We start from the raw sequence: 24,873 nt of genomic DNA on the forward strand, positions 1-24,873 counted from the left end.
GGCAAATTTGCAAAACAAAAATATCTATCTTCAACATTGTTGCTTTAAAATGTTTTCTGTGTTTACTATACTCCAGCAGGCCGTGACATACGTCTGTCTTCCCCCCCCCCCCAGTCTATGATGAGTCTGGAGTCTTGTTGATTTTTCCACGGCTTCCTTAATGTTACTTGCATCACGAATGCAGTAACTTTAGTGGAGTTGTAGAGTTTACTTAATTTTTGCAAATATTTAAAAACAATAATTAACAGTGCAATTTAGGTGAAATTGCAGTGGTAAGTTTCCAATTTATAATTATTACTATATTGATAGTCTCTAAAAATAATATGTTAAAAGCCTAAAGCAGTAAAATCAATATGTCACTTAAGCGGTAAAAAGAGGGAAATTGTTATGTGTGTTAGGTTAGGAATACTGAATGTGGAATTTTAGACTTTCCGCGGATTGGTTTTGTGCGGAAACCACGCAAATACACACGATCTCGCACAAAAGTAATATGCATTTTGCTTAGAAATCCGGGCTTTACTAATAACAAAGTGAAGAATACGGGAGAGAAAAAAAAAGAGAGTAAAAAGAAAAAGAGGACAAAAACAGTCAGGCTCATAGTAATGGCTCCTCGTGCTTTGCCTTTCACTGTAACGACCCGGATTCGATTCCCATCTGGTTAAGATGGTATTTGTAGTGGAAAAAAAAGCAGATGCTGAGAGTTTCTTCTCGGGGTTCTCATTGTACTGAAACTCCACAATCATCCTTCACTTTGCAAGGGCCCGAGCCAAGCCTCCGCAACAAATTAAAATTACTAGAAAGACAAGTTGCGCATCTTGTGTTTAATAAAGATAAATTAATTGAAATCGGATTAACGTAACTTCTTCACGGTGTCGCGCTATTCTAATGAACTGTGCCAAGTATATTCGTGCGGTCCAGTGTCTTATGAAAGAAGCAGTGCGGAGTTGGGTGCAATGATGCGAGGTGGCATTCGGCACGCCAAGGCCGTTGTTCGCCAAGACGAGGTCGCCAATCAAGCATATCGCCAGACGTATCTGCCTCCGCCGAGCTTTCCCTGCTCGGGTCGCACGTACTACCCCCCCCCCTCCGCTGCTTCACACACCCCCTCTCTTTTTATCGCAGTGTGTTGGTTAACACTTGTAAAGACTGTGTAATTAAAGTCAAATCAGGTAATACAGAACGTAATATACTGCCGTCCGCTGCATGTGACGCAAGAACCCAACAAGGTCCGAAAGTGTGCCTCGTTTTTTATAAAACAATGCAATGTTGATTTTCTCTGCGCGCTAAGTAGGGTAATGCCGAGTTACGAAGATAGAGATCATCTAATTATAGCGCAAGGTACGTGAGTGGCTAAAATAACATTGAGGATGTTTTGCACCCTACTCCAAGAGAGATGTGAATGCAAAGAAAGATACCAATTCCCAGTTTCCATTTCATCAAGTTAATACACTAACTCAAGACAAGTACTCGTATTAAAAACATGATATGCGAAAAAAAAGTATATTAGTTACAGATAAAAATAAATGAAAAAAAAAAAAACACAAAACAAAACAAAGGTAGCAGATTATGCAAGATTTTTCTGTATCAAAAGGCAAGGTTATTTGAAGATACTTCGGTGGCTCTTGCAATTTTTACTTTATTGTTGTTCCCATAACGGATATATTCACTCACTCATTCATAGTGTTCTGTCCAAGGGTAGGTCTTTCACTGCAAACCCAGCTTTCTCCAATCTTTCCTATTTTCTGCCTTCATTTTAGTCTCCGCATATGATCCATATATCTTCTTCTGTTCTGAACTCTTCTTCCGTTCACCATTCCTTCCAGTGCATCCTTCAGTAGGCAGTTTCTTCTCAGTCAGTGACCCAGCCAATTCCTTTTTCTCTTCCTGATCTGTTCCAGCATTATTCTTTCTTTACCCACTCTTTCCAATATGCCTTCGTTTCTTATTCCGTCCATTTCACAAGCTCCATCCTTCTCCAAATTTACATTTCAAATGCTTCTAGCCGCTTCTCTTCATTTCGTCGTAATGTCCAGGTTTCTGCCCCATACAATACTACACTCCACAAAAGCACTTCACTAGTCTTTTCCTTACTTCTTTTTTTTAGGGGTCCGCAGATGTTCCTTTTTCTATTAAAAGCTTCTTTTGTCATCACTATCCTTGTTTTCAATTCCTGGCAACAGCTCATGTTACTGCTTATAGTACACGTATTTATTTAATATTTGAATCGCCCCATGCAGAAAGGGCTTCAGTCTATTAGACTTAGATTTGAGAGAAAAAAAGCATTCTGTACATTATATTCCTTTCTCTATAGAACTTCGAGTCTGACGCTTCAGTTTCTGTCTTTCCAAGCATTGGATTGAATATCTTTCTGCACAGGCCGATGGAGCCACCCATAAAGATATGATTTCCATCAATATCGCGGTTTTTTTTTTTTTTTTTTTTTTTCGAAATTTGTGACTGAAGGGGCGATTCATTTATTTATTTAATATAATATAAAACAAAGTGAGTAAAAGTTGTTTCTTTTTAAAAAAGTAGTTTCCAATGGTACCTTCAATGACCCATGTGCTCATTTGATATTTCGAAGTTGACCACAGGTACCCCTACTTTCGGTTTGTTACGGGAAATGGTACTACCACCAATAGATTGTTTACATAGGTTTCGGTTATCAAAATTTGTTTATTAACAACCAGTATCACATAGTTTTCGAGAAAAAAGGCTGATACGGGTGGTCTGAAACACCCGATATAGTAATTTGAAAATTATTTATTTGTCGGCTTATAAAACTGAATAATATATTCATCCCTGCAGCAATGTGAGACAGCGTGAACAAGTTAACAAAATTGAAGAATAATCTCTAACTCATAGGCTACGCGGGCTCACAAATAGTGTAAAACGGCCTTACAGCTCGTTTTGGTTACGCGTAAGAACTTTATAAATACCTCTCGTGTTAAACGCTTGAATGGCTTCTATTCATAGTATAATACACACATTCCGCACATGCCTTATGGACAGAGAGTGTACAATTTATTCAGACTATATGAGGTCGACGCACGAGATGAGGCATGTGCGTGGAGTGTGCCTTTGTAATGGGGATGGACATAAGTACTCGTACGTATACGAAGTGTGTACACCGAGAGAATCGAAACTACTGCATGTGAAGCAGCAGAGATAAACTATAACGGCTCGCAATTCAAATACAGAGTATGACGCAAAATTTGCGCAGTAATATGTTAATACAGTCAAATCTGAGGCAGAAATGAGAAAGAAATAGCCTGTTGCTTACGAATGCTTTAAACTACATTATGCGATTAAAAGTTAACTGACGGGAAAAGTACACTAAAGGTCATTCTGTACTATTATAAAATACAGTACGATTACTTAGTCCTGACAGTCGCCGGCAATGTACGCCTGGGTTAGACGAGTCCATTTAGTTACGTCAAGGGGTGTTTGGGTTAGTCACTCGCTTGCCTTCGGAGCGATCGGATGTCATGCGTGCAGTAGAGCGGTATATTTCTAATAAAATTACGCTGCACTGCATTCCTTTACCGACCGCTCGCCCTTATCTCTACTCCGGAATTCTCCCCACTACTCCTATTACTTCCCCTTTTTCGCGTCGCCGAGCTGTCAGGACTAAATAATCGGTCTGTACCTCATTATTTGCTGACACCAGGTTTTTGTTGGCCGAATCTGAAAATGATCTGCAAAAGAATGTAACAAAACTAAACAAAGTTTTGAAAGCCTTTAATATGAAAATCTCTATCAATAAATCCAAAGTAATGGTAGCTGTGGAAGGAAAATACAATAGAAGAGCTAAAATCGTTATAAAAGGCCAGTTAATAGCACAGATGAATAATTTTAAATACCTAGGATGGGACCTATCAATAAATAATTTGAACCAACCAAGGTCTAGACAGCAATGTCTAATAATTCAATAAATGGATGTATTGAGAGATATTTAGGAAATTCAATGAGAAAGGAGGTCAAAGTCAGATTGCATAATATAGTATAGAAAACGATGCTAATTTATAGTAGTGAAACCTGGATAATTAAGAAAAAGGACAAAAATAAAATTGAAAGCTAAGAAATGAGATTTATGAGACTGCTGCTAGGAGTTCCAATTCTTACATTTTTCAGTCTACACCTTAAGAGATGCACAATAATTTATTCTTAAGACACTCTTGAACCACATACTTGGAATCGTTATAGCGAGGGAATTAAAATACTGGGGAAAAAATCAATCGGCATATCGCTTTTTCATCACAAATCTCACAGAATCTAACGGGTCTCGAACTATGACAGAGCTACAGAACGGGCAACTTCATAAATGTATCATGTTCTACGTACAGTACATATATTAAATACTAGCCGTACCCGTGCGCTCCGCTGCACCCGTTAGAAATAAATATAAACTAATTACATAATTAAAATAGGACATTTGATCCAGGGAACATTCGTGTTTGATAGAAGGATAAATCGTTTAATATGTTACTTAATTTAAATTGCATCCAAATAATTAAAATGCGATCATTTTGGTCCAGAGACCACTCACTGGTGCAATGACAATTCCTTTAACATGTTTCTAATTTTTATTACATGCAACCATAGTTTAATGAACATTGACATCATTTAGATTTAATGTGTATACTTTATTTTACTTGTTATAGGTTTCCATTGAATTATGGTAATAACTTAATTTTAACCCTTGTTTTCTACGTATTCAGTAAATGGCGTTTGGCCCACTATGGTTCTGAACCCTTCAAATAACTTATATTATATTATATAATATTACATTACATATATATTATATTACATTATATTATATCAGAAGTTACTGTAATAATATTATAACATTATGTCCATCTAGAGAAACTACACTTTCCAATGGTGAAATAATAATTAATTATACAAATCGGTTAATTTAGCTTCCGATATTACTTAATACAAACACAGAAACATCCTCTGTAGGCTATCTTTCATAGCTTTCGATTGTTGCTGTCCAAGGCCCCTTATAGACGAAGTCATTTGTTTTTTATTTCATTATACGGCCTTAGATGGCAGTTATTTTAATTTTAAAATCCATTTATCTCATTAAATATCAGTCCTATCAAAATTTTTCAAGGAATAAAACTTATCGCAAATTATTTTTAAAGAAACTTTTGTTATGTAACATTTTTCACAAAAATCAATAATAAGCGAGATATTTCGATTTATTTAATTCAGGCCCCCTTATAACCCCCCTTTTAAATAATGTATTTTGAATGCCATATAGCCTAAAATCTAAGTTACAACGAACATAATTTATATTCCAATTTTCATCGAAATCCGTTCATCCATTATCGCGTGAAAAGGTGACAGACAGACAGACAGACAGACAGACAGACAGACAGACAGACATACATACATACATACATACATACATACAAACAAACAAACAAAAATTTCAAAAAAGCTATTTTCGGTTTCAGGGTGGTTAATTATATATGTTAGGACCAATTATTTTTGGAAAATCGAAAATTACCAGAAAAATTTCGTCTACAGATTTATGATTAGTATAGATTATTTTCCTGAACATTAATTTTGACTTAAATTTAAAAGTCTGACCGTTTAACAGGAATTATATAGTATAATTTTTCTTAATTCCATCTATAGAGTCAACTTGAAACAGTACGCACACCTATCACTTCAAAGCAAAATCAATATTGATATTTATTGCAGACTACAAATATTTACACTAGTTACTCTTGTTCAATAACGGAGCAATATGACCAAATTTCAGTAGAAAGAAGTTGCCTTAAATAAACGTTCCAAATGCTGTTTGTATATCCATTACCTTACAGTTCTCGCTGGATCGATTGGCACTCACCTGCAACAGAAGGAAAACACATTTTAGTTTCTCTAGTTATTTCACACAACGGAAATACAGTGCGTTCGTAGCTAGGTCGGACCGTTATAACATAACATAAATAATATAAACAAGTGTTAGAAAAGTTTTAATTAGGGATGATGAAATAAAAAATGAACATGAATAATTTTAAAAGGAACAATTATTGAAAGTACAATTTTAAAATTTGAATGTTTCGGTGGTCCGGCCGAGCTACGAACGCACTGTAGTTACGCTTATATACCTATCTTTTGAAAGTCAATTTTTATGTAATAACAATACCAAAACAACAAGGTATAATGTTTATATATCGTGATCAGAACATAAGCAGTACGAAATGGAAATATAAAAATTGGAAATTTATCCTTCGAAAAGGTGCAAAAATTCAAGTACCTTGGGGTAACCGTAACAAATATAAATGACACTCTAGAGGAAATTAAACACAGAATAAATATGCGAAATGCGTTACTGTTCGGTTGAGAAGCTTTTGTCATCTAGTCTGCTCTCGAAAAAGCTGAAAGTTATAATTTATGAAACAGTTATATTACCGGTTATCCTGTATGGCTGTGAAACTTGGACTTTCACTTTGAGAGAGGAACAGAGGTTAATGGTGTTCAAGAATAAGGTGCTTAGGAAAATATTTGGGGCTAAGAGGGATGAAGTTACAGGAGAATGGTGAAAGTTATGGAAAGCAGAATTGTACGCATTGTATTCTTCATCTAACATAATTAGCAAGCTGCGGACTTTTAGGCACTAAAAACAGTTGAAATACGCAGGCAAAATAGGCATTCAAAATTCTAAAATAGGCATTTAAAAAGGCACTAACAATTTCTAATTCTTAATGGCTAACACTAGCATTATACACTAGTTTCTATGTCATTATGGCAGTGAATAATTAAATATTCGTCCAAATACATCACATATTCATTATATATGAGATCTCGCCTACCTCATTGAATATTACGACTACTATGAAGTAGCCAATGTGTATTATCATTTAATTCGAGAAAAATTCGTTCCGGCACCGGGAATCGAACCCGGGACCTCTCAGCTGATTTCCCGGTGCCGGAACGAATTTTTCTCGAATTAAATTATGATAATTCGTCCAAATGTTGTAATGAGAACTGCTGTCTATTGTCTGTAAGAATGTTCTTAAATTGGGAGAAACTCCCACTTCACATGACGTGATGGGCAATACTTCAGGGATCCAATCTCAGCTGGGGACCAAACCAGTGAGAACGCAGTAATGTCAATGTATTTTCCAATCAGTGCTTCTGACGACTTTTGCTTTGGCATATCTCCACGGTATACTTCACCTATTACAGCAGAAAACTCAACTCCTTACTCAATTCACAAACTCACAAAACGGATACACAGTTTAAAACAACTACCCTAGTCAACTACCACAATGATTCATGAGGCTTTCGAAATACATTTTTTCCTTATTGGTTGATTTTAAATTATTCGATTTCTCCACGCTCTGATAGCAGTAAAACTAACACACAGAATTATCAATAGTTCTATATCACTTCCCTCTGCCGGATAAAAAAGAAACAAATTACAGATTAAAAAAAAATCGATAGAACGGCCAGTAAATTCAAGTATAATATATAATACGGATATTTAAGCAACTTTTAGGCATTTATAAGCAAATAGGCATTTACTAGTGAAATGGCAATTATAGCCACTATAGAATTCGCATATAATACTCACAATGTCTTAAAATGGATATGTAGCCTAAAATCTTCTGCCTTCAGGTTAAGGATTAAAATAGGCATAAATCCGCAGCTTAATAATTAGGAACATGAAATCCATGCGTTTGAGATGAACGGGGCATGTAGCACGTATGGGCGAATCCAGGAACGCATATAGTGTGTTAGTTGGAAGACCTGAGGGGAAAAGACCATTGAAGAGGCCAAGGCGTAGCTAGGATAATATTAAAATAGATTTGAGGGAGTTGTGTTATGATGGTAGGGACTGAATCTTTGAGAATTTAGAAAAACTGTCTCATTTTTTCTATTTTATTTATTTATTTTGTGTTGCCGATGAAACAACTGTAACAATTCGCTAGCTGAAAGGAATGAACGAATAAGAGATGGGACTTTCCGCTGCCTGAGGCGGCATGCTGTCTGAAACTACCCAAGAGCACAACTGCAGAGAGAGTACAGGCGCCTGCCTCTCACCTCTGCTACTACAGGGATAATGCATTTAACACCTCTGACCCCTTGCTGAGGCAGTACTTAAGTCAGGTAATACAATTTTACTTTCACGTATCCCTCTCGGCAAGAGGGGTTTGTTGTTTTGTTTTATAACAAAGGTATTCAAACTTGAGAACTGGGGTGCTTCCCTGAACTGTACGTATTTTATTGCACTGCGAAAGGCGAGTATGAAAGAAGATGAAATATTCACGTGACGGATTATGTCACATTTTGTGTCATTACATTATACTACAATTGAAGGGTCTGGTGCAAGAGGAGGTATCTCCATTTTACCATATTTCTCACGAGAGGCAAATGAGTGCTTCCCTCTTGCGCCAGACACATAAGCGAGGTTAAGATTCAACCTCTTGTAATACGCTCAATTTCCAGAGGATCTACCTCGTTTTTGTACCAAACATGCCTCTAATTTTTGCCTAAGTGCATATCGACGGTACAAATGATATTTTGTGACTTTTGGACATACGACCATCTTGCACGAAGTCCTTCAATTATTATTCTCCTTCACCTCTGCCACCATCATCACAACCACAATAGCAACAATGCGGAGAAACTTTAGGACACAGACATCCCTGCTGACACGGCTAAATTACGCTTTCCTTCATTTACTTTCTCGGCGAGTTTAATTTCTTTCTATAATTCACGTATTTTCACGCAGAGCAAATTAACGCCCTATTAGATGATTACGCAACACGCAATATTAGTATGGATCTGGTCGAGTTCTTAGAATGATTTTTCTTTCTTTCTTTTTTTTTTTATTTTAAACATAATGTCGTCATGAGAACGGACACTTCAAGCACACATCATCACTGACAGTATGCGAGGGCGCAATTTAGAATAGTCCATTCGCTACGGATATTTAGTGCCATTTCAAATAATTAATGTTCTCAGCATACATACATAGTCTTTCTAAAATTTCAACTTTCTGGCAATTTTTATTTTTCGTACAAGATTCCCACTATGATTAATTACACTAACCGCCATATATTATTATTATTATTATTATTATTATTACTATTACTACTACTATACCTGGTAAGGTTTATCTTGTCTCATTAGCAATAAAACCAAGTCCCTTCAAATGAGGATGGAGATTATAGGAGGGTTGTAAATTTTCAGGATTCCTTTCAAAATCTTGTTATGGTACAGGCTGCCGGAACTCAGTTTCTTGAAAAACAAGCTCAGTGACGGAACTACACAGTACGAAGAGAGATATTTTGTTATTTTACTTTGCGCTACAGAATGTATCAACTAGTCCCTTCCGCCACTGGATGGATGGACGACACCGCTCTACTCCCCCATCACCATAACAACACAGACGAGGTAAGACATATCTCCTTTCTCTTTCTTTTTACAGTGAGACAAGCTACATCACACAGCCTTTACTACTACAATTATTACCTTTAAAATTCAGGGAACAGATTAGAGTTTTATTCCAGATGTTAGGGATTGTGCTAAAAATTTTAAATCACATGGAATCAATTTTACTCAAATGCTTTCAAGAAAGTTCCGAGTATTATTATTATTATTATTATTATTATTATTATTATTATTATTATTGTCTAAAGCATCATGCACAAGGTTCGCGTTACGAAATGTACGTCGGTTCGAGTCATGTGGAAGGAATTTTCTCATGAAATTTTGGCTAGTTTATGGGACCGGTGTCCACTCAGCAACGCGATGCGTTTAAATGCGTCTGGAAAACTGCGATAGATAACGAAATCTGGTTTCGAAAAACAGCTATAAAGGCTGGGCCATCATCGCTCTGACCACACGGTAACTTCCTTCTAGTTGGATGACCGTTCACATCTGCTGAGATTTGTACGTGAGACCAGCAGCCGGCTGGTCGACATTAGCTTTCATGGGTTGTTCGCGCCACGAATTAACTTTATCATAAAAATAATAAATTGTATCAAAAAATCCTATTTAAGACGGAAAACGAAATAGGCGTGATGAACATTTTACGTCCGAAATTTAAAACTAATATCTTACGAAAGAAAAGAAAATAGTACATTATGCAACGAGCCTATAATGATAGTAATTAAGAATCGAGTATGGATATTTATGAAACGAGCGCAAGCGAGTTTCATAATTTTCATACCAGCTTCTTAATTACCATTATAGGCGAGTTTCATACGACTTTTATGCTCGACCATATTTCTAACTTGAAATTACCGGTATTCAGATGTATACATTTTATTTGTAACTGACAAGATCGGAAGTGACCTTGTTCTAGATCGTGAATTGTGAGATGTGCGCAGACGCAAAAGTATTGATTTTTTCCGAGGAACAATAATGTCATTGACCTTGATGTAATCCCGTTAAACTTGATATAACCTTGATTATTGAATTCGACATTGAAAAACGAGATGACAAATTTAATTTATTTGAATATTATTTACAATTAACGCTAATTATTATAGTAACAGAACATAACCTTCTGCGACAGTATTGGATTTCCAGCCTCCGTGACTTTTCGCTAATTCTCTTTCGATTGCATATCCGAGAATAATCGATACTTGCGGTTTTATAACGGTACAAAGCTGACTTGTCATTGGCTGAACACCTGTAAGCTGAGTTGTCATTGGCTGAATACCTGTACTTTAATGAGTAGGTGTACTTTAATGACATGCATTAAAGGACTGCTACCAGGTGTATAATTACTACATTTCGGCATGGTCGAGCATAAAAACCATTAATGGTAAGGTAATGTAACAAATATTTTCGTGAAGAAAGAAAAACGAAACATGAGAGTAGGTAGTGGTTTATGCGTATGGAAAACCTTTCGCATCGTTAATTTTATGACAGGGTGGATATATTTTCCACTCATGACAGATTGCACAAGTCAGATTATTTAAAAATAAAAAAATAAGAGAACAAACCATATTTTACGTTACAGTAAATCACCACGGAAAAACTCCATTTCTCTCGTATGATAGCTGTAATAAACCAAGGACATAACACATCCCGAATGTCGACGTTAAAAACCGACGTATTCGTATAAATGCGTATTTGTATACGTCATGCCATTTTATTATGTATTATAACTTGTCGCGACCGGATCGTATTGAAACGTATAGGCGTGTGATATATTAGGAAATACACCTACCTATTACACTTAAAGCTAATAAAAAAAAATCGCGTGACAACAGGAATGGAAATCAAGTATACCCAAGGGGCACTTCGACACAATTTCGAAATGAATGAACGGTATACGAAACAGGGACAAGCGTATGACCTTACAGTGAAAACAATTCTACACACGTCGCAGCCACAAGCCTTCAACCAGATTGGCAAGCAAACAGGATGCGACATATCACGAAAGCAAAAAGGGCAATAAATCTCCAGACACTCTGGAACAGTGTGTTGCGAGACGAGTGGCTGTCCCTCTTCACTCAAATAAGGCGCGTAATGAAATTCCGATTGTAAACGGGAGAAGTATTGGTTTGCTGCTCAATATTTTCTGAGCTGCAAAACATTTCGTTTGGAAAACACATAAATCAGAAATTTAAAAGGAGTATGATAATTTTACGCATTCGTATATAGGCTAATGACAAAACATTTCCAGTTACATGAAGTGCGCACTATATTACGAAACAGAAGAAGATATATGAAAACTCTATAGGGGAGAGTTGGGTAGTATCGGACATCGGGTAATATCGGACAGCGAGTTTCTTTCATCTACCACCACATAATAGTACCTGAATGACATGGTTACGTTTCTGTGATATCGCATACAGAAATGTAACCATGTCATTCAGGTACTATCATCTGATGGTAGATGAAAGAAACTCACTGTCCGATATTACCCGATGCCCGATACTATCCAACTCTCCCCTAATGTTTCCAAACAATTTTTTTCAAACCCTCCACGACTTTACAACGAACTAAGTTAAAATTGAAGCGTTCTCTAGAACAAGAACTTAACTACAAAATCTGGAATTTCAGATACATAATAAAACATTTTAGATTTGGAACAACAGCACTTCGCAGAACATTACGTTTCTCGAGGGCGCTGTGTTTGTTGGAGGGGAATAATATTTTGTCAGAAGGAAGATGTATTATTAAGGATTCAATATAACCAATGCTGGAAGGGGAAAACGGCGTAACGTTGGTTAAGCTGTTATTTCAGGCAATGCCTCAATTACATAACATATTTTGCTATGGAAGGAAATTGGAGTAATGAATTTAAATGTAATTTGTAAAATAGTAAAAGAAAGGTGTAGTGAAACGAGACGGGAATTATATCAAAATCTCAACAATTAAGAACATTAAGTACCTAACTATAAGGACATTAAAACGTCATGGGAACAAGAAGAACATGTCAGAATAAATAATAGGAAAGTGAAGATGGGCTTAGCTTGGTGGAGGCTAGGAATATGGAAATTGAAAAACAGGAGGGGTACCATAGAGGAGGATATCTGCCCCCTTTGCGGAATGGGAGAAGACGAGTTCCATAGTGTTAGAATGTCAAGTAACAGACAAAACAAGGAAAAAGTGGATAAAAAATAAATTTTTAAATATGAATAGATATGTAGCATGTAAGAAAATATAACTAATATAAGAGAGTTAAATTGGGCAAGTTTTTAATGATAGTGAAGATGAAATGGGAAGAGAAAGTTAAAAGTAACGGTGTATTAAATTGGTCTTGTAGTGTGTATGTGTGTTTGTTTTGTTTTTGTTTATTTATTTATTTATTTATTTTTTTAGTTGTGAGACTTGGCATAGGTGATTATTGTAAAGTAAGGCAGATCTGGGGTATTATAGAATTGCAACCGGTCTGTCTTATAGATATAGACCTATGATAGATGAATAAATATTATCATACCATAACATAACGTATTAGTAGTACCGTCTTTTCCCATAACCATGGTCCTGGAACACAACTATGGCCCACGATGCAAATTTTGTACTCCATAACGTAGTACCTCGTTTATCTATATTTTTGCTGTACTGTAGTTTGAAGTCAAGTCACTGCAGCTATCTACTTCTACAATGTTCTTTGAATGTCTGTATCGTGGACCACAGTTGTATTCCAGGACCATAGTCATGGCAAATAACGGTACCTACAGTTCTGTAACATATGGATGTTCAATCTGGACTTGGAAACGAGACAAATCAAGAATCACAACACCAGAAATGATTTTTTTAAGGAAAACAATTAAATACACGTGGAAAAATCACAAATACAATGAAGACATTCACAATGAATTAAAAAGTGAGTCTATTTAGACAAAAGAATAAATAAATGCAAGACTTCATGGATTTGCGCTATTCCAGTGCCTTCAAATGTAATTTTAGGCTTACGTGATAAATTTGTTATTCATATTACTTTAGGTGCCGTATTTTAGGCAATCGAAGATCGATTAAACGTTTCTTCAATAAATGTATCATTTAAATAATATTATGAAGTTCTTAATATCAGCTGGAATTTCTAAATCACCGTTTGACCTATTCAAAATATACAATGCTTATGTTTTGATTAGCCTAAACTGCATTTGCTAATCTTTTCCATCGTTTATATCAAAATATTCGTCGATCTGGTCGGCGAGTTGGTGTAGCGCTGGCCTTCTATGCCCAAGGTTGCGGGTTCGACCCGAGCCAGGTCGATGACATTTAAGTATGCTTAAATGCGACAGGCTCATGTCAGTAGATTTACTGGCACGTAAAAGAACTCCTGCGGGACAAAATTCCGGCACATCCGGCGACGCTGATACAACCTCTGCAGTTGCGAGCGTCGTTAAATAAAACATAACTTTTCTTTTAATTCAAAATAATCTTCTCTTTCGGAAATTATCCTTGCCCATCTTGGTAAGAAATCATCATTTTCAAATATCAAGTCCATAATTATTCTAGCCATGATGAAAATTATTGTCGTTAATGTAGGATTAATTATTTAAATGGCCAAATATTGACCAATTAACTTAAATTTAGTTTAATGAGAGCTTAAAGTCCTATCTGTGTTGGTGAAATGCATTGATTATATAAGTGAAAATTAAGAAGACTTTAAGTAACAATTAAAGTTAAATAAGCTTGGTGAAATTGACCCTCAGGTAGCTGAAGAGCGGTGCACCTCAGAGTATTGAATGCATGCTGTCGACCTATTCCGATTTTCCATTAAAGCCCGACGGATAAACAGTCTAGTCAGATGCCGACAATCTGTAACCTGAGAGACGTGCCATGCCGTGCTGACAGTCGCATAAATGCGCCATGTTGGAACATTATTGGGCCGTGGCAAACAGATTACTATTCATTCAAAATTGTGCAGGATACTTGAACGTGTCAAATGCAGCGACATAATTTCAGAACATTACATGCGCACGCGCGAGCGCTCTTACATATGCAGCTTGTCACAGAGCTCTGCGTGCCGATGTCAAAGCGACTCTGTGAACAAGCAGTGTGGACATTCAGATTTGTTTGTATTCCTTTCCAAGTTCTAATTTTATCAATCTAATGTATGCGAGTACCTGTGCAATATTCAGCCCCTAAGCTAAGCTATTCATTTCTCGTAACTATATTGCAGTACTTTTCTACAGAGTGTTTTTATTTTTGTTTTTGTTTTTACGAGATTACGGAATTAGGGTGGGTTAGGAACGACCCTTCAGCACGTCGGCCAGATCGAGGCCTATTGTGCACCCCGAATTGTGGGATGAATGAGGATGAGGTGTACTAGCCCACCGGCCGCAAGCGATCCCTCACCCGCTCACCCAATGGGTGCCCTAAGTTCATACCCCCAAGGTAACCAAGCAGCACAGGATCCATTCCAACGGCCCTTCCAAGGTGTCGAAGCGTCCTTGGAACTGCCCTGACAGAGATATTGAAGCCATTCGCCAAAAGATTTTAAATGTTCTCGACAGAGGTTCTTACTGATTCAGTACAATAATATTTCTTATGAAAACATTTTCTTTATGATAAATTAGTATGGATGTAGCTTACAGCAGACAGAGATTCTGATAAACATGATGTAGGTGTGATACATACTATACCACTACCATAATTGGTTAAATGACTGGAGAGACTAAATGCAATAGCGACGGGCGCGATGTCTTCTTGGTGGACAAGACACGTGACAAATTGTACGCATTACGTGCACAGCAACCGCTGTGAGCCAACAAAAATTAAGTCATAAGGAGACTGTGAATGATAACATTCCAACACGAACGTAGCACCAACAATTGGATGTAGCATTAATCAAAGATATAGTAGAAAGCGCTAGTGCATTTATCACTAGTTGCACTAACCATATTTGTAAGATACTTGTGAAGGGAATATTTAAAGAAATAAATTACATATGAGCCGTTCAGAGCAGAAGTGGTGTAAGTCAAAATTGGATAATGAGGTTTAAAGTAAAAGTTCTGTAAAATACAGCATAAAGTAGCAATTAATATGTCATTCGTGCTATCCACCCGACTAATAATGGTTTTAATAAATTGAATATTAATTGCTACTTTGCGCTGTATTTTACAGAATGTTTACGTTAATCCTCATTACCCATTTTTTGATTTACACCACTTCTGATCTGAACGGCTCATATAACGAAATCCAATGTATAATCTGGAACTACTTAAAAACCTAAAATATTAGGCCCAATCTGTCCGTTTATTAACTAGACACTGAATTTAAACTTATTTAATTTGTAATGGATATACCAATTTCGCATCTGTTGTTTCAATAATTTTACAATAGTATGTCATGATACAAGATTAGGAAGAGGTTTTTACAAAATCGAGGAAAAGTTTGAAAATTGAGCAGAGCGATATTTTGAATTTCCGAGATTTTGTAATGCACTTCACAAACGTGTATTGTACAACATTTCTTGCAACGATCATATTTATAAAATTGTAAATACAATATATTTTGCATTGAAAATATAGAACAATATTATTCCAAAGCCTTCGCAAAACTGCACTCTAATGGTAACTAAGTAACAAGTGCAATGTAATGGATCTATTTCAGTATAGTTTCATGTTATGAAGAATGGTTTCCCTAGCAACAAATTTCTATGTGGGAATTCTAACTTTCAAGGCCTAACAACAAGAACTATAAATACACCAAAAAAACACGATCGTGCGAAAACTTTTATTTTCTCATTATACGAAATATAAAGAGAAAATATTTTGACCTTCGAAAAATCGATTTGAAGATTTTCGCGAAAATATAATTTTCCAGCAATCCCAATGTCTATCTGTGGGTACTATTGGAATGCTTTTCACACGACATAGTTCATACGTCTCATCTTCGTGGCTACAATATTTTGACTGGGAGCATATAATATTTAACTTATAACTAACAGCGACTGAGTCTTAACTTCACAAGTAGGCAACGTTGCTTAAGCGCGAATGTCTCATGCTGTTGTAGAGGGCTAAAAAGCTGCGGCCTCCATTTAGTCGCATGAAAAGAGTTATAGCCGAATTGTGTTCATAGCCAGTATCTACGAATCAAGTTATCCGAAACTGATACACATAATTTAATAACAAAATTAAAAAGAAATGGGGCTCCACTTTAAGACTGGACAGGCTATTTTTTTCCTTAACATTTTAACACAATAAACAGACAAATGAGATGAAGTTAATATCGAATATAAAACTTCTTTCTAAGAGAAAGTTACATATACAGAAAAAGACACAAAAATTATTTATACGTATCGTTGAAATATTTTCAAGCACAAATAGAGAACATCGAACATTTCATATTCCTTAAACTTATTCAAGCTAAATTAAAAAAAGACAAACATTTGCATTGAGTCTCACTACAAATGTATTTTAGCATGTTAACTGTGACGTTTTTATTACAGACTTTTAGGGGTGTTAACAGGTGATGAATATCAACAATTTTCCTATAGGAATTCATATCCGGAAGAGTTTAGTATAGCCTAGTTGATGTGTACAGTCAGGCGGTTTCTATAACATACTGGTAAGACATACGCTTTCATTCTAAAACGAACAAATTTATGAACAGTAATCTCACTAGAGGTTTTGATTTATCTAGAGAAAATCAAAACTCGAGTGGGATTTAATTGACTATTACTCGATTAGAAGAAAGTATATAAAGATTAGAAGTAACAAAGTACTCCAATACAATAAAATATTAATTGGCTTACGAAAATACAACGGTCTTCAAATGGATTATTGTATCATCTTAACATTACGCTAGATGGCAGTAGTGTTTTATGATTATGTTTTCTTGTTATCAGTTGTGCCAACTATGGAATCTTCATTATTGAACTCTGTGGACGGTTACTAGTCAAGAAGGCTTTGTTTATTCAGTTTCATTTTTATTAAAACATTTGCATTCGACTTCAATCATCCGGATCCTAGTAATCAACGTCACTTGACACATGATTTTCAATAAATCTTAGTATTCAACAATCTCTGATACGTGACTATCCATAATATCATATAGCAGAAGCTATAACAAACATAACCTAAATAATATAAAAAAGTGTTAGAAAAGTTTTAATTAGGGATGATGAAATAAACAATAAACGTTTTAATTAACGATGATGAAATAAAAAATAAACATGAATAATTTTAAAAGAAACAATTACTGAAAGCACAATTTTCAAATTGGGATGTTTTAGTGGTTGGTGGTTCACTTGATGTTATATAGGACGTGTGCGTAAAAGAAGTGAACTCGTTGATGTACATGGTGTATCCCTCAACTTATTAATGATTTCCGAATGGTGCTCTTCATATATGACCGTGATCTTTATTAATTCTTGTTCTTGAATGCCAATGTGAGTCATATTTGAAAGTGCAGTGCATCGACTGGAGTGGTTTATAATTTTCTGTTTTTTGACGTCCAGACCAGTGCAGTTTGAAATGTTGGCAAACAAAGAAACAAATGCTAGGGTAGTGATAAAAATAAACAAATGCTAGGGACGCGATAAAATTAAACAAATGCTAGGGACGCGATAAAATTGTGCGATAAGCAGTCATGATTGGTTGAAAGACGTCCTTTCGTACCGTTTTATTGGTCAAAAGTAGTGTGACGTAGTAAAAGTGTAATAGTCATGGTAAAATGTTTTATTTTCTTTAACGCATGCCTTTACATTGGCATGGTAATGTCTGTGAACATCACAAAGTTCATACGAATACTGTACAGAACTTGATTTGTGGAGCCATTGACAAATGAGTATGTAAATTTGGGTTAAAGAGAGATTAAATATTTATGTTTGACTAGGTTAGTGAATGTCATGAAACATATTATTGCCAAAGCATGGAAAGTTGAAAGCTTTTAAAAATCTTGTATCAAATTAAATCAAGCATAAAATTACTAGTGAAACTACTTTCGATAAAGTAATTAATGTATGTGCATATTAACAGAAAGATAGCGGATTAGGTTGTTATATTCAAGAAGAAAATGATTCGTTGCACTACATAGAACAGAAAAATATGGTATATGAATAGCTAAACAGCTCACAACGTAATGCAAAGATCATATATTATTAAGTTATTACCATAATTATTCCAAACAGCTGAGATTACCATTTATGGTAACATAGCTTAACCGTCTGAGGCTGAATAATTTGTATGAAGACGTCTTAAAACATTCGAAAGCTACAGCTTCAAAGCAGTCTATAAAGGTTAATCGCTACACCCACACATATAGGCTACCCCCGCAATCCATGTATGATTCTATCAGGGTCTATTCGATCAGGGATGGAGGCATAGAAATTGAGGGAGATATCCATCGCCTCAACACAATTAGAAACAATTGGACAGCGTTGATAGTTCAGTCACTGTGGAGGCCACAACAACATCACACTACATAATCAGCTGGCACTTAAGAGTACCATATGGTGACAGGTGGGAGCGACACCTGCATACCTGACTATAGTGACCTCAAGGTGAAAGAATTCTAGCCAAGTAGCAATGGCTTTGGAAAACACAAAAACACGGCTCATAAATATCACTGTACATTAATTTAACAATGCACTGATTCTAAGCAAAGAAAAATAGTCTCTCTTCCATGCCAAACACAGCCCATCTCTTGAAGCATTCCGATATTTACACGCAGGGCTACTTGCGAACGCAATTTTTCTACAATTTTAACAACACCGAGTCTATGAATTTGTAAGTCGTCTAAGTAAAAGTTTAGGTTGTTATGAAAGAAAAAAAGCAACATTATGCTGAACAAATGAAACAGTATTGACGAAATTACATATTTATGTAATGGTGTTTTCTGAACCGAAACAGAACGCTTAAATGAAAGTGGAAGCTCGAGGACTTTATGAGGTCAACAATACCGGATTCCGCCGAATATCCTATTTTAAATGTCACTTTTGTTACGAAATACGTGATTCGAGTAACACAATAACTAATATTATGGCAAACACGTTTCATGCAATGTGACCAAACAGTTCTACCGTGCATCGTGTAGTTGGCAAGCGATAACATATTCGACGTTGAGAATAAACCAAACAGATACCAAAGGACACATTAAACCCATACACGAGTCAAGTGCACTTTACTACGGCAATACGGATGCATAGTCGCAGTCTAGGCCAGTACTTTTTAACGCAGTACGGAAGTCATCCTTAATATTCCTTCGGAATGTTTAATTCCGATCATGTTGTGTTTCACGACCTCTAAGCTTACAAGGAGATTCTTTTAAATGGTCATGTGCGCTCCATTGTGCACGAGAAAGACAACGGTAGAGACTGAGGAAGAACTAGTCTCAAACACTGTTGTTGCAGACTCCATTACGTAAATACAAAGATATTTGAACAAGCCGTGCCAGTGTACAACGAATGCATTCAGACTGCAGGATACTTAGCATGCAGGATACTTGTTTGGAAAATCCTTAAAACTTTCTTCAATGTTCATCAAATGTTATGGTTTCTTCTCGTTTAGTTTCTGAAGCACCTAACATTCGTTTTCGTTTGGCTAATAAATGTTTGTTAGCGCAGAAATTATTCAACATCATTTTATTTTTCATAAACAGAACCTGCAAGAATATTGCACTACTCTCAGACTTCGAACAATTTTCAGAACCAAATTTTCCGTTTTCTTAACGTATTAGGCCCTGAAATCCAAGTTCTGTCCGTAGTCAAGAGGTAAAAGAAGTTTTAGGATTGTTAAAAAGCTATCCGTAACTGATAGTGTTCGTAAACGAGGTTCATTTTATCATTACTTGTGTATTATTTCAGTTGGGACGTAAAAATCTGTCCGTATTTGAGTAGTGTCCGCATCTTGAGTGAGTCCATAAGGGGAGGTTTCACTGTTTGACATTCGTGTATAAGAAATGAACAACAAACAGAATTGTCAACTGGAAATAGTATCAGAATACACGAAACATGCAATATCTTTGGCTGATTACACATTACTGGACTAAAGAAGCTCCAAAATATGTGGCATGTTAAATAGCTACGACATAAGCACAAAAGAACAAATGAAAAAATGCCTTGGTACGACCACAATCAGAAAATAAAATGGAACTGGATTAGACTGCAGACAGTTCTTTCAAATTATCGATCGATTGTTACATAGAAATGCTACAAGATTTTAAAAAGATATCCTCTTTTGATGTTGGAACAGAGCATGAAGTCTAAAACTTGGATGCTGATTCCCTCCCCCTCTCGCTCCCTTTTGTCCTCTTCTTTCTCTCTCTCTCTCTCTCTCTCTCTCTCTCTCTCTCTCTCTCTCTCTCTCTCTCTCGAATAAGAACTGGTCTTCACAATGTTACAATGTAGTCTGGTATTTCAGCTGAAAACGTCATGTATCATACTTGCAAACCACATCCATGTAACTTTAAAGGCCTTTTCTGTACCAAAGTTACGAGTAGACTGTGACTCGGTAAATTAGCGAAACGTACTCCATGACTTCACAGCATAATGAGAAAGATAATTAGACAACCTTGGACGAAACAAAACAACACCAGAGGACGCAACCCCGCTGGTTTCCATGGCAAGACTTTTATTTTAAAATAAACAAATTATATTTTACTTGACAGCTTGAATTCATTCTCAGTAAAAAAGAAGGGAATGATTCATTACAATACCATGGAGATCTTTTCCAAAGGATAAAAACAAGCTTAAAAGACCATGAGGACGAATAATGATCAGCAGCCTCGGGAACGAAGCGGAGACGTACATTAATGACCAAATGCAGAGATCGGGCTATAAAGCATAAGGTATAAAAACATAATAGTAATCCCCTGAAATAGAAACCAAAGCTTGAAAGTAATTTTGTACAAAGAAATCATACACACCAAACAATTAAGGCCCAATTGTATAAAACTCTCTGACTAAAGATCAACTTTGATCGAAGATCGAAAAGTGAACCGAGTTCAGACACTTCTTCTATTGTATAAAACTTTTCTGCGATCAAATTACCTTGGTTCAAACGCAATCTAAGTTCACGTGAAAAGGATTTGGCAACATCGCATAAACAGGTAAAATAAGTGATGCGCGGACCATGTTATACAGGTTTGTTCAGTGTTGCCAATCTAGCGACTTTAACTCTTTTTCAACAACAATTTCTTTTAGCTTTTATATTGCTTAAATAGGGATTTAGTGACCTTTTTAGCACCCCATAGTGACAAAATTTAATCTTTCTTTGTTGATAATGAGAAATCTAGCGACTTTACAACTACTCTTTGGAGACTTTCCGTATTACACTCTGTTGGAGACACTGGTTTTTTGTGCAGTGTAAATAATGGCGGACAATAAGAAGAAGGTTGACTGTTCTCCAAGTTGTTATCATGTTATGGTGTTTGATACTGCTAAACATAATAAAGCTTTATAAAAAGACAATTTTCGTTTAGTAATACAGTTAATTGAACATTTATGAATGTATGTATCATATCCATTGGTTGTTATAAACATAATATAATTATAGGTTATGTTATTTGATACTTCTGAACACGATAGAGCCTTATAAAATATAAGAATGTTTGTGTATTAAGGCAAGAAATTGAAAGAAATATATATAAATGTACCTAACATATCTATTAATATTAATAATAATGGATATTTTATTTGCACAATCTGTCACTCGTATATTTCAAACAGAAAAGAAATAACTGAACTTGGATCATATAACTTAATCGGAGAAATTTCTTCAGTCAAAGTTGACATTAGTTTAAGACAGATTAATCTCTGATTAGACTTTATACAACACAAAATTCCAAGTTCAGCTAGAACGAGGATCAATTTAACCTCTGATCTAAGATTAAATGGTTTATACAATCGGCCCTAAGAGTACCAAGTAAACGCTACTCAGACGTCTCCGATTCCCGGTTCGAAATTTGTTCTTACACTGTATAGGAATTCTCCGTTTAGATGCCGTAGAGGCGCACACGGGTTACATGAAGCAGAGCCCCATGGTTTCATGACTTAGGTATACACAGGGAAGAGAAATTAGGCATGTGAGCTGTGCAAGATGGGAATGAATGAGCCTTGAGAAAGAGAGTTTGTTTCATGATGGTTAATATTATACGCTACCGACACGGATGTTCATCTCAGACTAAAACATAATATCTTCCCCCTGCATATTCACTGGTGATATAGTCATGGCACATGATAAGATCACAGGACAGGTCTTGCCTCCCCTACTATATCAGAATGATGTGGTATGGTTGGCTTCACGCTCCGACCGCATTTACCCCCGGAGATCCAATAATCGATTTTGATAGAAAGCTTTGCCAATCTAAAAATTCCTCCTTTCCGTTTCCACAGGAATGTAACAGACCGCCAACAAGTTTCATTCATTCATTGTGTCCTGCCCTAGGGCAGATCTTTCACTGCAAACCCAGTTTTCTGCAATCTTTCCTATTTTCTGACTTCCTCTTTGTCTCCGCACATGATCCATTTATCTTAATGTCGTCTATCATCTGATATTTTCTTCTGCCCCGAACTCTTCTCCCGTTCATCATTTCTTTCCGTGCATCCTTCAGTAGGCAGTTTCTTCTCAGCCAGTGCCCCAATCAATTCCTTTTTCCTCTTCCTGATCAGTAAATTGAACTAATCTGTTTACTATATATTGCATATTTTTGTATAGCTTACCTCATGAATTGTATATGCTGTAAACTGAATAGTAGTCCGTATAGCTCAACTGATGAATTGTTTAGGCTTGTAATTTTAAGTAATTTGCATGATATGTATTATCAATTTCTGCGTATCTCAACTGATTTAATTGTTTATGCTTTTAAATTGAATTAACTTATTTGCTATGCTATGATGAATAATTGTTGTTTAGGTTTGTAAATTTAATCATCTGATTACTATGTATTGTATATTTTTTTTGCAGAGCCATCAACTTAGTTCAGTCGGCAGACTTGTTTTTCCCCAACCATAAGGCAAATGCCAGGTAATCTATTGCGAATCCTCGGCCTCACCTCACTTCATCTCGCTAAAAAACTGTAACCTTGTAAAATTTTGACTTCTTCCACATCTTAAAGCTTCAATGCTAATTTAAGATCTATGAAATACAATAAATAAAATGAAAATGAAAAATGACGTCACAATCCTCTTCGTTTCATCACAGACAGTTCTTCTCCAAGTGCTACTTGGCCGTCCTCTATTTCTTGCGTCTTCAGGATAGAATCCAACACAATTGAAGTAATGTTCATCAAATTTTATCATGTCTCGCTACTTATTCCTATTAAATAACAATTTCAGCTAACATAAAACCTGGATACTCATATGTTCACGTCATGTAGGCTTATACAGTAATAACATGAAGAAATAGTTAAAGTAATGCCCAACTTTCACACTGAATGAAGTGGAAAATTATATACCAAATGTCAAATAAAATCCAAGGACAAGCAATTTGAAGTAAAAGAGAAATAATTTGCAACATCTTGAAAATTATACTATGAGAAACTTGCCCACATGGCTTCTTTTTATCGCTATATGACTGATACGTTAAGTTACTTCAGCCGTTAAATGCCACCTTCTAACATGAAATTGCAACAGTTGCTAGAACTCCATTATAAAATCACAGGAATGTAGCTAATAGAATTAATTTATAACAATATGCAGAGGATGTTGCAATCAAGCAGTGATTAAGCGTCGTAAAGCGTTCTCAGATAATGTCCCAACGACAATGATATAAGCGGTTCTCTGAACTGGTCATTCTGTGCATAAAAAGTAGCTTTGATGGCAAGTGCGATATGAGAAATGCTAAAAGCGTTTGTTGTCCAACCCACAGGAGCTTGATGACTGTGGGTTAATTATAAAGCAATTTACTTCTGCAGAGACCCGGTGTCAGGCACGGACGGTACACGCGTGCCTTGCTCACACGACAGTCCCAAGGTACATGACACTCCCATCACAAACTGCAAACCTGATTTCAGACCCTCCACGTGCACAAATATGCCGTGTATCTTAATTATGCAAAAAAAAAAAAAAAGGGGGGGGGCATAGCTACCATGCCCAAACTATACAACCTCATAAGCTATTAATGTAGCGTGATTCGAAGTCTTGAAATACTCAAAGTTTCACTGTGAACAACGTTCCTCAAAGTCACGAAATATTTTTACTAGGGAGATGCACTATCACCTTTACTTTTTAACTTCGCTCTAGAATATGCCATTAGGAAAGTTCAGGATAACACAGAGGGTTTGGAATTAAACGGGTTACATCACCTTCTTGTCTATGCGGATGACGTATGTTAGGAGAAAATCCACAAACGATTAGGGGAAACGCGGAAATTCTAGTTGAAGCAAGTAAAGCGACTGGATTGGAAGTAAATCTCGAAAGACTAAGTATATAATGATTGTCTCGTGACCAGAATATAGTACGAAATGGAACTATAAAAATTGGAGATTTAT

At 36.0% G+C, this 24,873-nt stretch overlaps 1 protein-coding gene across 6 annotated transcripts in view; it reads right to left on the bottom strand.

Moving 5' to 3' along the window:
- The window catches only part of brat (brain tumor), a 718,927-nt gene that overhangs the window by 163,420 nt on the left and 530,634 nt on the right, over positions 1 to 24,873 (bottom strand). Inside the window, exon 1 of one of the 6 annotated variants that reach the window (XM_069823301.1) lies at positions 5,831 to 5,852. The exons of the other annotated variants lie outside the window; for them this stretch is intronic. The gene's annotated coding sequence lies outside the window, so the exon portion shown is untranslated. Of the gene's footprint in view, positions 1 to 5,830; positions 5,853 to 24,873 lie in introns of those variants that run through there. 6 annotated transcript variants of the gene reach the window in all.

Source organism: Periplaneta americana, chromosome 4 (assembly GCF_040183065.1).
Source record: "Periplaneta americana isolate PAMFEO1 chromosome 4, P.americana_PAMFEO1_priV1, whole genome shotgun sequence".
In the NCBI taxonomy this organism is placed as follows: domain Eukaryota; kingdom Metazoa; phylum Arthropoda; class Insecta; order Blattodea; family Blattidae; genus Periplaneta; species Periplaneta americana.